A 19290-nucleotide genomic window follows, 5' to 3' on the forward strand; every position below is an offset into this window, starting at 1 on the left:
TGTATCACATTGATGGATTTGTGCATGTTGAACAATCCTTGTGCCCCTGGGATAAACCCCACTTTGTTGTGATGAATAATCTTTTTAATATGTTGTTGCATTCGATTTGCTAGAATTTTGTTCAGGATTTTTGCACGTGTATTCATCAGAGATTGGTCTGTAGTTCTCTTTTTTTGTGTTGTCCTTATCAGGTTTTGGTATCAGGGTAATGTTGGCCTCATAAAATGAGTTAGGGAGTACTGTCTCTTCTTCAATTTTTTGGAAGAGTTTGAGCAGGACTGGTATTAGATCCGCTTTGCAGGTTTGGTAGAATTCACTAGTGAACCCATCTGGTCCCGGATTTTTGCTTTTCGGAAGGTTTTGGATGACTGATTCAATTTCGTTACTGGTGATCCGTCTGTTTAGATTTTCCAGTTCTTCATGGTTCAGCCTAGGAAGGCTGTATGTTTCTAAGAATTTGTCCATTTCTTCTAGGTTATTGAATTTGGTGGCATATAGTCCTTCATAGTATTCTTGGATGATCCTTTGTATGTCTGTGGCATCTGTGATAACTTTTTCTTTTTCATTTCTGATTTAGTTTATTAGTGTCTTCTCTCTTTTTATCTAGTTAGCCTAGCCAAGGGTTTGTCAATTTTGTTAATCTTTTCAAAGAACCATCTCTTTGTCACATTAATTTTTCTATTGCCTTTTTGTTCTCTATTTCATTTAGTTCTGCTCTGATTTTTATTATTTCCTTTCTTATGCTGACTTTGGGTTTCATTTGTTCTTCTGTTTCTAGTTTTTTAAGGTGTAATGTGACGTTTTTTATTTGGGATCTTTCTTGTTTCTTGAGTTAGGCCTGTAATGATATAAATTTTCCCCCTTAAAACTGCTTTCACTGCATCCCCAAAATTTTGGTAGGATGTATTTTCATTCTCATTTGTTTCTATGTATCTTTTGATATCTCCTCTAATTTCTTCTTTGACCCAGTCATTCTTTAAAAGTATGTTGTTTAATCTCCATGTATTTGTGGTTTTTCCTGCTTTCTTTTTGCAGTTGATATCCAATTTCAAAGCCTTGTGATCAGAGAATATGCTTGGTATGATTTCAATCTTCTTAAATTTGCTGAGGGTTGTTTTATGTCCCAATACATGGTGTATCCTTGAGAATGTTCCATGTACACAAGAAAAAATGTATAGTCTGATGTTTTAGGATGAAGTGCTCTATAAATGTCAATTATGTCCATTTCATCTATTGTGTCATTTGGGGCTGCTAGTTTGTTATTTATTTTCTGTTTGGATGATCTATCCATAGCTGTCAATGATGTATTTAGGTCCCCTACTAGAATTCTGTTTCGGTCAATTTCTCCCTTCAGTTCTGTTAGTAGTTGGTTGGTATATTTTGGTGCTCCCTGATTGGGGACATAAATATTGATGACTGTTATGTCTTCTTATTGTATAATCCTCTTTACCATTATGAAATGTCCATCTTTGTCTCTTGTTACTTTTTTCACCCTGAAGTCTGTTTCATCTGGTACCAGTATAGCTACACCTGATTTTCTCTGGATACCATTTGCTTGGAGTGTCAATTTCCACCCTTTCACTTTGAATCTATGCTTGTCCTTGTAGCTGAGATGTGTCTCTTGGAGACAGCATATGGTTGGGTTTAGTTTTTTGATCCAATCTGCTACTCTGTGCCTTTTTATTGGTGAGTTCAGTCCATTTACATTTAGGGTGATTATTGATATGTGAGGATTTCCTATCATTCTATCTTTTGTTTTCTGGTAAGACTGTGTCTACATTTTTCCTCTGCCCTTCTCATCAGAATCCATGTGGGGCAAGTAGTCAGTGGGAAGACATATTCACAGTGAACAAAAAAAACGACCAATAACGAAGAATTCTGTATCCAGCAAATCTATCACTTGAAAGAAAGAAAGAAAGAAAGAAAGAAAGAAAGAAAGAAAGAAAGAAAGAAAGAGAGGAGAGGAGAGGAGAGGAGAGGAGAGGAGAGGAGAGGAGAGGAGAGGAGAGGAGAGGAGAGGAGAGGAGAGGAGAAGAGAGGAGAGGAGAGGAGGAGAGGAGAGGAGAAAGGAAAAAAGAAATGAAATTAAGACACAGCAAGATAAATAAAAATTGAGGGAATTCATTGCTGGGGTACTTACCCTACATAAAATAAAGGCAGTCCTTCAGGCTGAAAACACCACATTTCTAGTTACCAAAATTCATATTATTTTGTTGCTGTTGCAACAGATTACCACAAACTTTGTGGCTTGAAACAACATGAATTTATTATCACATGGTTCTAGAAGTCAGAAGTCTGAAATCAGCATCACTGGGCTAATGGCAAGGTGTAAGCATGAATGCTTCCTTCTGGAGTTACTGAGGAAAGAATTTCTTGCCTTTTTCAGATTCCAATATCCACCTGTATTCCTTGGCTTGTGGCCCTTTCTTTCATCTTCAAAGGTCATCATTCCAACCTTTGTTTCCATCATCATATTTCCTTCACCTCCAATAAGACTTTAGAATCCCTCTTATAATGGCCATTATGATCACATAGGACCCACCTAGATAATCCAAGATAATGTTAAAATCCTAAACTTAATAAACTTAATCATCATCAATGACTCTTTTTTCCATTTAAGGTAGTAACGTTTATAAAGATTAGGATCTAGACATACAGAGGGTACCAAAAGAATGTATACACATTTTAAGAAAGGAAAAGCACTGTGTTAATTGTAATATTCAGTATATACCGATAACAAAAGATGAATACTAGTCACATTTGACTTCTGCAATTACAAGAGGTGCTCAAAGTGGTTACCATCAGTGTCCAGATACTTCTGATTATGGTGAACTACTGCTTAAGCATAGATAACATCTCTTAAAATGTGGATACATTTTCTGGGCACCCCCGGTATTTAATGGCCATTATTCAGCCTCACACACAATATATCACAATTTGAGGATGCAGCTGGAGCTATGCTTAGCGAGAACTTCCTGGCTTTAAATACTTATATTAGAAAATAATAAATATCAAAAAATAATTATATAAATCTCCACTTCAAGAATTAATAAAAAAAAAAAAAAGGAGCCAAGTAAATCCAAAATAACAGAAGAAAGGAGATAGGATATCAGATATTGATGAAATTGAAAATAGGAGGTTGATAAAACAAAAATTACAATGCAAGAGCTGGTTAGTTGAAAACATCAACAAAATTAATAAACTCCTAGTTAGACTGATTAAACAAGGAAAAAGAGAGACAGAAATAAAACACAAATTATCACTATCAGGAATGAAATAGGAATTATAACTATAGGTAAAGATAGTAAGAACACTATCAATAAATTTATGCTAATAAATTTGAAAATGTAGATGAAGTTGATGAATTTTTTGAAAGGCACAAATGACTAAAACTTAATACAAAATAGAATAGATTTATATTTATGAAAGAAATTGTTCACAATTTAAAAACCTTCCTATAATAAAACTCCAGGCTGAAATGGTTTCACTAGTAAATTCTACCCAAAATCTAAGAAATAATGCCAATTCTAAAAAAACTCGGTCAGAAAATAGAAAAGAATGGGAACACCTCCCAGTGGTGTGTTATGAGGCCAACATTACCTTTACACTGTCACCAAAGGTATTTATTATAAGGACATTACAATTCAATATCTCTAAAAATCATAGATGCAACATTTGTAAACCAGATATATTTGTCTAGATAATATTTTGCAAATTTTTAGTCATATCCCTAATCTTCATTGACTACAGTCCAGTAACACCCCGTTCAGTTGTTGAAAACCCAAAAAATAAGATACCAAATGTCGTCGTCTGGGGGGGGGGGGCAAAATCACCCCCACTGTTAACCACTGAAATATGAAAAATAAATGTTTTACAATCTGAAGATAAGTAAGACTGTCTCCACTTGCAGATAGTATGTCTACCTACTTTTAAAAAATCCTCAGGAATATATGTAAAAATTGCTTAGCGAATTTAGGAAGGTCACTGGAAAAAAGGTTGATATAGAAAACTAGATTACATTTTATATATTAGAAGCAAACAGTTAGATAGTAATATCAATTAATTTATATAATGGCAAAAAACACAAAGTACTTAAGAATAAATCATAAAAAAAGATATGGAAGGCCTTTGTGTAAAGTATATAACATTGCTAAGATATATTAAAAATTATGTTCATGGATTGAAAAGAAGCAAGCCAGGCATTCACACAATATGATCAAGTTGGGATCATATAAAAATTGAAACTGCCTGAAGGTTTATTGTGTGGTTTGGTGGTAAAATGCAGGTAAAGTGCTTAGCATAGTACCTGGTATACTGTAGGCTCCCAGCAGGCATGTAAATCTCTCCTATGATCACTATTTATTTACAGCTTTCTCCATTGTTGGTTTTTATATCCATCTGTTTCTTCTAGTATTAACTTCCTCTTATCAATTTGACATATGCATAAACTTCTACAATACTGGATGAGTTGAAGCACTTCCTGAGTCTGAACAGACAGGCTCTTCTCACTGTTTCATGAACCAACTTGGAACATAGAACTTTAGAACTAGCCATATAAAGCAGACTGATTAATTGTTATGACTAAGTAAGTGGATTGGTCTAACTTTCTTCATCGTTAGAAAAGAATATCATATCAAAAATCAACCATCACCCTCCTTGTCACATGTCTTGCCTATTACCACCTTCAGAGAAAATAAATGAACTCAAACTGTGGTTCTCATTAACCAGAAATACTGTAATGGCTCAAAAATCTTAAAACCCCTTTTGAATTATAATAGTACGACCTAAAAATACTGCATAAATAGGTTTAGACAATGAACAAAATGTACATCAGTAAAATATCCACATATATGAACTTACAGCCCACAAATTCCTCTTTCTACATAGCTTTCTCTGAAGAGAGACCCAGGTTAGATAGCACATTTCCCAAACCTCTTTATAGAGCATACACAGTGGAGTCTGGCCTTATAATAACTTATTTCACTTATACATGTGCTGCTGAGATAATGTTATGAACAAAGGTTTAATATAGAAAACTAAAGAGAAATGATAGTTTTAATGAAATAATTTGAAACCTGGAAGATGATCAAGAATTCAGTCTTGCTTAGCTTTTGTTTGGGCCCAATTTTGACCTTGCTCAAGGAAACCAAAAAGGAACAAGCTGTGATGGATAATTTCTTTGGGAAATAAGTCTTTATGCAATGATAAATCAAGGGAAGACTCTCTTGCAGTAATGTGATTAGTAATTCCGTAGTGGGAGGCAACATGCCAAGAACAGAATCTGATGACGTAAGCTTATAACCTCTATGGCCTAATCACGTCTGCTACTAAAGTAACTCAAATGGCATCATTTTTTATTATACTAGCAACCAACCTGCTGGGTCAGAGGGGGGAAAAACAATCCTGGGGCAATCATGTTCAGCCACAAGTACCTTATTTGGTTTCATAATTGAATAACAATATCTCTGGTGAACTGCTAATGAAATCCTCTTCTCTTAACATCTAATCAAAATTCGCAGCCAGAAGCAACATGGGATGCGTGTCCCAGCTCAAACATTAATTATTCTGGTGCTAAAAGTGTCTCAACAGGGGCCTCAAGCAGACACATTTTTTGTGACCAGAAGTATTTAAAGCATCGTGTTCACCCTTTGATGTTTGAACATTTCAAATTAGGTAGAAGGGAGGGCAAATAAGCTATCCATTTCCCAGCAAGTCCTAATGGGAAGCACGAGAATCAGAGGAGAAAACATGTGAATGTACAGCTCTTGTCCTTCAAATTCTGAGAAAAATGACTCTTTCTAAAAGTCATGAGCATGAGAGCTATACCAAATTAGTGAGATTAATTGCTTCAGCCTCATTTAGTTAACAATAAAAAGACTAGTTCTATTGCTGCAAACTTTATCTGAGAGAATACCAGAATTTGTTAAAATTAGAATAATCTTGGACCTATTCATCTATTGTAATGTTTTCTCTAAATGTAGAAGTGTCATTGGAAAAACCATGAACACAAAGTACCATAGGCACCACCATCATCAGAAAGAAAACCGTTCTACACACTTACTATTAGGTTGGTGCAAAAATAATTGCATTTTTTGCAATTATTTTTAACCTTTTAAGCCACAATTACTTTTGCACTAACCTACTACATGCAGAGTTCTGGGCGTGGTGGTCTGGAGAAAAATCCAATATAATTTAGCAAACAAATGATCTATTTTCAGCTTGTTTTCTTATGACAGATATACCTGGCCTACAACTGTCATTTTGTGAGCAATCATATTGTAGAATTTAAAGCTAATAAGTAGTCTGGGAAAAGTTTAGTTTAATATTAATGACAATAACGCATTAATGAAAATAATTAGTGAGCATTTACTATGTGCCAGATACTTTTGTAAACACTTTACATGGATTATATCACTTAATCCTCATATTAACCCTGTGATAAAGATACATCATTGTGCTTGTTTTATAGATGAAGAAATTTAATGCTTAAAGAAATCTATAACTTTTCCTAGGTCACACAATGTGTAAGTTCATGAGCGGGATTAGTGTTCTATGGCAATATGAGTTCAGACCATTTAAACTCTACCATCTTGGCAAAGAAATCGCAGCACAAGTGATTTTATTCTTTTTTTTTTTAATTTTATTTTATTAAATTTATTGGGGTGACAATTGTTAGTAAAATTACATAAATTTCAGGTGTACAATTCTGTATTACATCATCTATAAATCCCATTGTATGTTCATCACCCAGAGTCAGTTCTCCTTCCATCACCATATATTCGATCCCCCTTACCCTCATCTCCCACCCCCCACCCCCCACCCCCCTTTTAACAGACATCCAATATGAATTGTACAGGCATTTTTCCAAGTGCTTTAAGTCACTTAATTCTCACAATCCTATAAGCATTATATTATTATTATTATTATTATTATTATTATTATTATGCTTTTGTTATAGTTATTTCTATTTTGTGGAGTAGAGGAAACAGAGACACAGAGAGAATGTTAGGTGACTAAGGACACATGGCTACCTAATGATGGTACTGGAATTTAAAATCGTTACTGGCTCTACTGGAGTCCACACTATTAATTACTCAATACACTATTCCCAAGACCATTATGTTTACTTCCTCCTGAGTCTTCTTGGCTTTCTAGGCAATTTACTGTGATATGAATTCCATGGTAGTCTACAACTGTATTCTATAAAAAATTTAAAACGCTGAAAATCATAAAATAAAACCTCTTATTCTGATTTAGGTAAAAATGGTTATAATTAGTTTATAGGCTCTTGAAGTGATTATTAATATATCATAGCCTTTATTTTCATAATTAAAAAATGCAGCGGTATACAAGGTGACTTATAAGGTCTTACCAATAAAAACTTCTATCAATCTTTGCCATTCTTCTAAGTGTATGAATATATGCGCACTCAACCTATTGTGAATCTTCCATTATTTGTCTAAGGTAAGGCATGATTTCCCAATTTTTTCTTTACCTATATTTGGAGACTAACCTCATGGTGTGCTTCTAAATAGATAAAGCTTTAATTTCTCCAGGGAAAGTCCTAGTAGCAAAACACAAATCACCTTTCCTGGGAACTGGTTTTAGCATTTTTGTAATAAAAAGGAAGTCAACACACCATTCCTTCCACAAATCTTAGAAGAAATCTTTAGCACTAATTAACCATGGGAAAATGAACTTTCCATTGCAAGTTTTCAAAGACATCTGAGGCTATAAAGTGCTGCTTCTCGAGCATACCCCCACTGAGTAAACATCTTTAAATTTCCTTCTTCTGAAAGCTAATTCTCAACAGAAGGCTCAGGAGATTTAAAAAAAAAAAAAAAAAAATGGGTGCAAAAAGAAAGACATAATTACCACATTTCTTGGGCTAAGGTTAAAAAAAAAAAAAAAAAAAAAAAAATTGAATCCCCAAAGAAGGAAGAATGGGAATGTAGTAGGGACAATGAGGTTATAAAAGGTGTGCTTCCCACTGAGGAAGAAACGTGCTATATAGAAGAGTTTTACTCCAAAGTGAGTTAACATTTGAAGTAAAATGTCATCATTTTTTAATAAGCAGGGATACAAAAGTCATCCACGGTGACTAATTCTTTAAAAATCCTGTATTTATTCTATTCCCCTTTACCCAACTATACTTCAATAACTTTTTGTTCTAAAATAAAAATATTTATTTATTTATTTTATTTAATTTATTGGGAGTGACATTGGTTAATAAAATTATATGTTTCAAGTGTACAATTCTATAATACATCGTCTATATATTGCATTGTGTGTTCACCACCCAAAGTCAAATCTTCTTTTGTCACCATATATTTGATCTCCTTTATCCTCTTCTACCTCTTCCCCTTCCCCTTTACCCTCTGGTAAACACTAAATTTTTGTTTGTGTCTATGACTTTGGGACTCACCTAAAGTGATATATTTTTTAAGCACCTTTTTAAAAATAATAATAATAATGGAATTTTCCCCTACAAACACAAAAGTAAAGAGAATAGTACAATAAACTCCCCACACCCATCTCTGATGTGGCCCTAATCTGTGCCCTGTATACCAATCCTTCTTCCCAGAACCAACTGGGTTGTTTTGAAGCAAAGCCCAAATACCATATTAGGTCAGCCTTCAGCATGAATTCCAACAGATAACAGCATAAACAATACAGCCTGCAATACTATTAGCATATGTAAAACATAATAATTTCTTAACTTTAAATAACATCAAGTCAGTGTTGCATCTTGGAGTAATTTATTCAACAACAATATATCAATTATGGATTTTTTATGTAAAAAGTATGTTCCAGAACAATAACCCAGCTGAGTCATTGTGAAACATGTAAATGTATGCACAGCTCTGTGTATTCATGACTGTGATAGTTGAATTCTTCTGAATGGTAGAGCATCTTATTGTCTTATTAGTTTATGTGTATTTTATGATTTTTCCATAATAAATATGTATTAATTTTATAATTAAAGCAAATATTTTTTAAAGTACTTAAGAGGGCAGAGCTATGTGCAAACAACAAGACATACTACATCTCAAATGGCAGAATAGCTTAGACTGGGGATTTGTTGGTGTACATTAGGCCTCCTGAGGGGAAGCTGTTCTGAGCTCCAAACCACTACTACTAGGCTGTCAGTAAATAACCCTGGCTTTGAAAGCTTAATATGATCCAGTTGTGGACATCCGCATATTAGCTGAGTGGGACCAGGTGTTTATCTAAGCACAGAGTCTTACACTGGCTATGGCCGACCCTACATTAGCACTGTCACAGCTCTAGGAGTGAAGAACTGGTAAATCATGGGCTTTTCAAAATGACAACAGTAAAACAACAATTTGAAGTCACCCATGAAATTTAACCCTGTAACTATCAAGATCAGATTTATAGCTGAGGCCAAACAGTGTGTTGTTTTTCTCTTTGATTCACTCTTTGAAAGGAGAAAACACATTAAACAGATAAAGATGGGTAACTCTGGGAAAATATGCCCATTAAATTTCCCATTCTGTTAGGGGCATAAGTAGTAGAAACCATAAAAATAAAAGAAGCCAAAGCAAAAGCCATCAAAGTGAAATACGTCTTAAAACAGCTTTGAATACTTTAGAATAAGCTCGTAGGAGGGGCAAAAAAAAAAAAATGTTGGCCTGAAAAACTGTTCACATTTATCCTTTTAAAAATTATTTTTTTTCCAAGATACTTTCAAATTTTCTAAATAAAAATAGAGTAAATAAGTTTTGTTTATTACTAAAGCTATACCTGCATTCATGTGAGGCATAGTACATAATTCAATAATGGTCAAATTGGATATGAAGCACAAAAGCTGTGATATTTTAACAGTAATCTAAATAGATGGTAACCCCTGACATTGGGTCACATGGTAGAACTGAGCAACATCCTACATTCATACAATACATTACAAAGCAATTTTCTCCACTATAGAGATATCATTTAACCTTTTAAAGTACTCAATGAAGTGCACAGAGCAGGTATGATTGTTATTATTCCCATGTTTTTAGGTAGGGATACTCAGGCTAATCAATTACTCATAACCAGAACATCAGTACTTAAAAAAAAAGACTTCTGAAGTTCTGGTCAACCCATACTTTTGATGACCACATCAAAATTACAACTAAATTATAAAACAATCAAATGTGGAGAACTATCTTTAGGCTAGCTGAACAAAAGTCCTATAATAAGGATATAAAGAAGAAGCCACATCAAGACTGGTAGGAGTGGTGAAGATGCAAAACAGGCTGGTTCTACAACAACGTGTGGTGGTGGAGAATTGGAAGGAATATCTAGGCTGCAGAGGTGACCCCTGAGGAGCAAGATGTCCCAGCCTCACAGTGAGCTTTTTAGCCCAGAGCACCAGTGTCAGGAAGAGGAGAACCCATAAAATCTGTGAAAAATAGAAGGGAGTCCATCTGTTCAGATGAGATGGAAGGTTTCTGGAAACCCAGGCATCTTCTTAAAGGGCTCACACACAGATTCACTCGCTAGCAGGCATACACCCTGGGCTGAGGCAGAGGGACAGCAGCTCAGGAGGCAACAGAGGCATATAGGGAGCATCTTAGCTGTATGGCTTCAGGGGGATGGCTGCTGGGACAGTTGCCATTGGCCCTGTGTTGAGCCCTCCTCCCACACACACAGCTGGCAGGTGGGCACCATTTTTCCTGATCTGAGTCTTCCCCACACACAGTCAAATCCGAATCTGTATTAGCCTGCTGAATTCCACATGCTCCACCCTGATGACTCCTTGAGACCCTGCCCCACACAACTCAGGCACCTGCAGAGACTTTTTTGGCAGCATGCAGTCAACCTTGACTTGTGCTGCAGTAGTTCTTTTACAAACTCTCAAACATTTACAGGCCCCAGGGATGGCAGTGGCTGGTCTCAGTATGGCCTGTGCCTTTTGCTCAGTGGCCCCAGACTAAGAACTGACACCAAGTCTAAATGTACATTAACATAATGAACACCATTCACCTCATGCTGGTGACTCCCTGAGACTCTGCCTCACCTAACCCAAGTAACTCTTTCAGTGGATGAGTCGGCAGGTGGCAGCAGGCCTCAGAGTGCCTTCTGAATGGTAGAGCATCTACCATTCAGTAGATGCCCTACCATTACCATTTATTGATGTGCCCTTAGCCTGTTACTGGTAACAGCCTGGCTCAGTTTGCAGTGTGACCTCTCCTATATAATTCCTGGTCTAGTACAGACAACTACTAAACTTGGATGTCTTTGTAGCTCTTACCACTTACCCCCCACCAGTCACAGGCAGCTGCTGACCTTGGCCTGCAACAGAGGCCCTTCCACTAGGCCCCAGAACCAACACACCCAGTGGCCAGCTTCAGATCACAAGAGAACATCACCCGATTAGTCCCAAATGTGGCACACCAAAAGGGAGGTCTCAGCAGGCACAAGAACCTGCTGGGAAGAATCCTGCTCTGGGTGTTCATCCGTTGCACAGCAGCTCCTACACTGTAGTCCTGGCCAATCCTTATAGCCAGTCAGCCCACCCACTAATGTGCCAAAGTCTCAACTACAACAGGAGGGCACACACAACCCACACAAGGAACACTCTTGAAAGACCTGGTGTAGTTGACCAGGGAGACTACACCACTGGGCCCCACAGGATACCTACTATATGAAGTCATCCTCCCAAGACTGTGAGACATAGCAGATCTACCTAATGCATAGAAAGACATACAGAGAGGCAGCAACAATGAAGAGAACAAAAAAAATGTTCCAGTTTAAAAACATTTTCCAGGAGAAAACTCCAGAAAATGAACTAAACAAAATTGAGTTCAGCAGTCTACAAGGTACAGAGTTCAGAACAATGGTTATAAGGATGCTCAAAAAACTTAGTAAGAACTACAACAAAGAGATAGTAAGCATAAAAAAAGACATAGAAATAATAATAATAAAATAATAAAAAAGAATCAGTCAGAAATGAAGAATACAGTAACTGAAATGAAGAATACACTAGAAAGAATAACAGCAGATTAGGTAAAGCAGAAGATCAAAACAGTAATTTGAAAGACAAGGTAGCAGAAAATACCCAATCAGAGCAACAAGAAGAAAAAAAATCCCCCTCCCTGAAAAAAGAAAAATGAGGATAGTTTAAGGGGCCTCTGGGACAACATCAAGCATTCCAACATTTGCATCATTGGGGTACCAGAGGAGAAGAGAGAGCAAGAAATTCAGAACTATTTGAAAAAATAATGACAGAAAACTTCCTTACCCTGGTGAAGGAAATAGATATACAAGCCCAGAAAGCACAGAAAGTCTCAAACAAAATTAATCCAAACAGGCCCACACCAAGACATATCATAATTAAAATGCCAAAGGTTAAAGATAATAAGAGAGTCTTAAAAGCAACAAGAGAAAGGAACTTAGTTACCTACAAGAGGAGCTTAGTTTCCTCTTATGGGAATAAGACTATCAGCTGATTTCTCAACAGAAATTTACAGGCTAGAGGGACTGACATTAAATATCAAAGTACAGAAAAGCATGGACCTACAACCAAGATTACTCTGCCCACCTACAACCAAGATTACTCTACCCAGAAAGGCTATCATTTGAAAACGAAGGAAAGATAAAGAGCTTCCCAAAGAAGAAAAAGCTAAAGGAGTTCATTACCAGCAAACCAGTGTTACAAGAAATATTAAAGGGTCTTCTTTAAGAGAAGAATGGGGGGGAAAAGAACATAAATATGAATAATAAAATGGAAATACCTATGTACCTTTTAAAAATTACTTTAAAATGTTGATGGATTAAATGTTCCAATCAAAAGACAAAGGGTAGCTGAATGGTTAAGAAAACAAGACCCATACATATAGTGTTTACAAGAGGCCCACTTCACATTGAAAGACACACACAGACTGAAAGTAAAGGGATAGAAAAAGATATGCAAATAGAATGAAACAAACAAGCAAAAAAGCTGGGGTAATAATACTTATAGCACATAAAATAGACTTTAAAACAAAGGCTATAATAGGAGGCAAAGAAAGGCATTTCATACTTATAAAGGTCTCAATCCAACAAGAGGATATAACCCTAGTAAATATACCCAACACAGGATATACCCAACACAGGAGCACCTAAGTATATAAAGCAAATATTGATCAACATAAAGGGAGAGATTGACAGTAAATATAGTCATAGTGGGGAATTTTAACACCTCATTGACATCAACGGATAGATCTTCCAGACAGAAAACCAATAAGGAAACAAAGCTCTTAAATGACACATTATATCAGATGGATTTAATTGTTATTTTTAGAGTAATTCTCCCCAAAGCAGCAGAATATACATTCTTTTCAAGAGCACCTGGAAAAATTTCCAAGATAGAGCACATGTTAGGCCACAAAAACACTCTCAATAAATTTAAGAAGATGAAAATTATATCAAGCCTCTTCTCTGAACTACAGTGGTGTGAAACTGGATATCAACTACAAGAAAAAACTGAAAAACATACAAACACATGGAGGCTAAACAACATGATACTAAAAAATGAATGACCTAACAATGAGATCAAGAAAGAAATCAAAAGATACCTTGAAACAAATGAAAATGAAAACACAACCCAAAATCTAAGGGACATAGTGAAGTAAGTTGGAAGAGGGAAATTCACAGCAATACAGGCCTACCTCAAGAAACAAGAAAAATCTCAAACAATCTAACTTTTCACCTAAAAGAACGGCAAACAAAGACCAAAGTGAGTAGAAGGGAGGAAATAATAAAGATCGGAGTGGAAATAAACATAATAGAGTAAAAAAAGAAAAATCCATGAAACCTAGAGATGGTTCTTTGAAAAGATAAACAAAATTGATAAACTGTTAACGAGACACATCAAGAAAAAAAGGGGAGGCTGTCATAAAAATGGTGGCGTGAGGTGAGCCTCTTAAAATCTCCCCAAGAATTTACAACAAATTGAACAACTATAACTCCACAAAGGACTCCCTGCACAGCAGTTAGGCAAGACTAAGAGGTACACTACTGAAATCATTTAAAGGTGGACAAATTGTGCAAACAAGCGAGGAGGGAAGGGAGAATTGGTGAGATGGGGCCGCACAGGCACAGTACACTGACTGGAGCTCTGAGCTCCTAGCTCGCTGCATTCCAGCACTACCACAGCTGTGGGAGAGGGAAGAACCCGGACTGCTAGGGCTCCGCTTATGGCATACAGGGCCGAGGGGACAGCATGTAACACGGCTGAAACCAACACTCACGGCAGAGACCTCAGCAAAGACTGAGGGAAGAAGGCTGAAAATGGTGGTTTAAGCACTCACTGCCCAGCAGAGGACTGAAGGGTTAGGAACTGAGCCTAGCCACCCACTCCTTACCCTCCCAGAGCTCACCCCACCCCCACCTGCCCAGTGCTAGAAGTGGAACAGTAGCAGTGTCAGATCAAAAGAACAGACTATTTGCAGTTCTGAGAACTGCGGTCTGCAGACACAGACTTGCAGCCCAACTAGTTCTGGCAAAGGGGAGGGCGCCTTGGAAGCAAGACTGACTATGGTGGTGGTCGCCACCATTGTTCTGGGTCACCTCTCACACCTCACCCCACTCTGTCCCCACCTATCTGGGCAGATCCCTGCAGGAGTGAACAAAGCTGCTGAAACACACGAACTCTGAATCTGGTGCAGGAAGAGCTTAGCAACTTCAGAAGCTCTCCACAACCCCCCATGGAGGTGGCGCCCTATGACCTAGGTGAACTGCTCACAGAGGAGAAACCCACCTTCCAAGGAATCCCCCCCATTGTGTGAGAAGCCAGAATAGTGCAGAGAAAATATAACACTACAGTGTGAGAGGGAATAAAAGACTGCTGCCAGAGAGAAAATAAAACATTCTATGAACAATACTGGAAAACAAAAGAAAGATCTCTTTCTATCAATCTGTTGCAGACCTCATTCCTGTAGATGTCTAGGAAGAGAAATAATAAATCATAAATTGCCATGAATAACCAAGGTAACAAGATAGCTCAGAAAGAAAATGAAAAGTCTCCAGAAAATGAACTTAAAGACATGGAAATATGTAACGTAAATGACAGAGAATTCAAGATTGAAGTTCTTAAAAAACTCAACGAGATGCAGGAAAACACAGACAGGAAGTTTAACAAACTCAGAAACACAATCAAAGAACAAAATGAACATTTTACCAAACAGACTGAAATTTTAAAAAAGAACCATATAGAATTTCTGGAGATTAAAAACTCAATAAAAGAAATGAAGAATGAAACAACCAGATTAGGTAGTAGAGCTAACTAGATGGAGGAAAGAATCAGTGAGACCAAAGATAGAAATCTGGAAATGACACTGAGGGAAGAAAAAAGAGACTTGAGACTTAAAAGCAATGAAAGAACTCTACAAGAATTTTCTGACTCCATCAGAAAGAGCAACAAAAGAATAATGGGCATACCAGAAGGAGAAGAAAGAGAGAAGGGAACAGAGAGTATATTCCAACAAATAGTTGACAAGAACTTCCCAAACATGTGGAAAGAACTGGATCCTCAAATCCAAAAAACAAATGGAACACCTAATTACCTCAACCCTCACAGGCCTTCTCCAAGGCACATTGTATTGAAGCTGTCTAAAATTAACGACAAAGAAAGAATCCTCAAGGCAGCCAGGGAAAAGATGACGGTAACCTACAAAGGAAAGCCCATTAGATTATCATCATATTTTTCAGCAGAAACTCTACAAGCTAGGAGGGAGTGGAATCAAACATTGAAACTATTGAAAGAGAGAAACTGTGAGCCAATAATAATATATCCAGCAAAGATATCTTGTAGATATGAAGGAGGAATAAAGACCTTTCCAGACATACAGAAGCTGAGGGAATTTTCTAACACATGACCTGAACTACAAGAAATACTGAAGGAGGCTATTGGACTACCATCAACAGGGATAATTTGTGACAACAAAAACATAAAAGGGGGGAGAGTACAGGCCTGAACCGGAATATGGGAATGGAGAAAGTAAGCGTGCTAAAGAAAATGGAATACTCTAAATATCAAACTTTCTTTTACATAAACTTAATGGTAACAACTCAAAAAAAAAAAAAAAAAAAAATCCAGAACTGAAATATATAACGTAATAAAAGAAGAAACAGAGGGAAAAATCATAGAATACTACCACACAGAAATAATAGACAAAAACAAAAAGGCAAAGAAACAATGGAGACACAGTCTTACCAGAAAACAAAAGATAGAATGATATGAAATCCTCACACATTAATAATCACCCTAAATGTAAATGGACTGAACTCACCAATAAAAAGGCACAGAGTAGTAGATTGGATCAAAAAACTAAACCCAACTATGTGCTGTCTCCAAGAGACACATCTCAGCTACAAGGACAAACATAGACTCAAAATGAAAGGGTGGAAATTGACACTCCAAGCAAATGGTATCCAGAGAAAATTAGGTATAACCATACTGCTTTCAGATGAAAGAGACTTCAGGATAAAAAGGGTAACAAGAGACAAAAAAAGGTAACAATGGACATTTCATAATGAAAAAGGGGACTATACAACAAAAAGTCATAAAAGTCATCAATACTTATGCCCCCAATCAGGGAGCACCGAAATATACCAAGGAACTACTAACAGAACTAAAGGGAAAAATTGACCAAAACAGAATTCTAGTAGGGGACCTAAATACATCATTGACAGCTATGGATAGATCATCCAAACAGAAAATAAATAAAGAAATAGCAGCCCTAAATGACACATTAGATGAAATGGACACAATTGACATTTATAGAGCACTTCATCCTAGAACATCAGACTATACATTCTTTTCTAGTGTACCTAGAACATTGTCTAGGATAGACCATATGTTGGGGCATAAAACTAGCCTCAGCAAATTTAAGAAGATTGAAATCATACCAATCGTATTCTCTGATCATAGGACTTTGAAATTGGATATCAACTGCAAAATGAAAGCAGGAAGAACCAAAAATATGTGGAGATTAAACAACATATTTTAAAGAATGACTGGGTCAAAGAAAATAAAAGAGGAGATCAAAAGATACATAGAAATAAATGAGAATGAAAACACATCCTAACAAAATTAGGAGGATGCAGTGAAAGCAGTTTTAAGAGGGAAATTTATATCATTACAGGCCTATCTCAAGAAACTAGAAAAATTCCAGATAAATAACATCACGTTACATCTTAAAGAACTAGAAAAAGAAGAACAAGTGAAACCCAAGGTCAGCAGAAGAAAGGAAATAATAAAAATCAGAGCAGAACTAAATAGAGAACAAAAAGATAATAGAAAAAAATTAATGTGACAAAGAGCTGGTTCTTTGAAAAGATTAACAAAATTGACAAACCCTTGTCTAGACTCACTAAGATAAAAAGAGAAAGGACGCAAATAAACCAAATCACAAATGAAAGAGGGGAAGTTATCACGGATGCCACAGAAATACAAAGGGTCATCCAAGAATACCATGAAGGGCTATATGCTACCAAATTCAATAACCTAGAAGAAATGGACAAGTTCTTAGAAACATATAACCTTCCTAGGTTGCATGAAGAATTGAAAAATCTAAATAGACCAATCACCAGTAAGAAAATTGAATCTGTCATCCAAAACCTTCCCAAAAGCAACAGTTCGGGACCAGATGGCTTTACTAGTGAACTCTACCAAAACTTCAAAGAGGATCTAATACCTGTTCCTACTTAAACTCTTCCAAAAAAAGTGTACAAGAGATAATACGCCGTAACTCATTTTATAAGGCTAACATTACCCTGGTAAAGATAACACAAAAAAGACAACTACAGACCAATATCTCTGATGAACACAGATGCAAAAATCCTAAACAAAGTTCTAGCAAATCGAATGCAACAATACATTAAAAAGATTATTCATCACGACCAAATGGGGTTCATCTCAGGGTCACAAGGATGGTTTAACATGTGTTAATCCATCAATGTGATACATCACATAAACAAAATAAAGGACAAAAACTATATGATTATATCAATAATGCAAAAAATGAGTTTGATAAGATGCAACATCCATTTATGATCAAAACACTTAATAAACTAGGTATAGAAGGAAAATACCTTAACATAATAAAGGCCATATATGACAAACCCTCAGCTAATATCATAATTAACAGTGAAAAACTGAAGCCCTTTACTCTACATTCAGAAACACGACAGGGCTGTCCCCTATCACCTCTGCTTTTCTACATAGTGTCGGAAGTCCTCGCCAGAGCAATCAGGCAAGACAAAGGAAAAAAAGGCATGAAAATTGGGAATGAAGAGCTTAAATTGTCACTCTTTGCAGATGACATGATGCTATACATAAAAAACCCTTAAGACTCCACCAAAAAGGTATTAGAAACAATGAACGAATACAGTAAAGGTGCTGGCTACAAAATCAACGTACAAAAGTCCATTGCATTCCTATATACTAACAATGAAATCTCAGAAAAAGAAATTTTAAAAAATCCCTTTGCAATTGCAACAAAAAGAATTAAATACCTAGGAATAAACTTAACCAAGGTTGTGAAACACCCATATACTGAAAACTATAAGACATTTTTAAAAGAAATTGAAGAACACACAAAGAAATAGAAAGACATTCCGTGCTCACGGATTGGAAGACTAAACACAGTTAAAAATGCCCATATTACCCAAAGCAATATACAGATTTAATGCAATCCCCATCAAAATCCCAATGGCATTGTTTAAAGAAATAGAACAAAAACTCATCAGATTTGTATGGAACCACAAAAGACCCCCAAATAGCCAAAAAATCCTAAGAAAAAAGAACAATACTGGAGTTACCACACTCCCTGACTTTAGCTTATACTACAGGGCAACAATAATCAAAACATTATGATATTGGCAGAAAAACTGACACACAGACCAATGGAATAGAATTGAGAACCCAGAAATAAAACCGCACAAATATGGACAGATAATTTTTGACAAAGCAGCAAAAAACATACAATGGAGAAAAGACAGCCTCTTCAATAAATGGTGCTGGGAGAATTGGATAGCCACATGCAAAAGAATGAAACTGAACAGCTATCTGTCACCATGTACCAAAATAATTCAAAATAGATCAAAGACCTAAGCATAAGACCTGAAGCAATAAACTGCATAAAAAAAAACAAAGGTACTAAACTTATGGACCATGGATTCAAAGAGCATTTTATGAATTTGACTCCAACGGCAAGGGAAGTAAAAGCTAAAAATATGGATAAGACTATATCAAACTAAAAGCTTCTGCACAGCAAAAAAAAACCATTGACAAAATAA

Source organism: Rhinolophus sinicus, chromosome 2, assembly GCF_057876585.1.
Source record: "Rhinolophus sinicus isolate RSI-liver-muscle chromosome 2, RSI-T2T, whole genome shotgun sequence".
Classification (NCBI taxonomy): domain Eukaryota; kingdom Metazoa; phylum Chordata; class Mammalia; order Chiroptera; family Rhinolophidae; genus Rhinolophus; species Rhinolophus sinicus.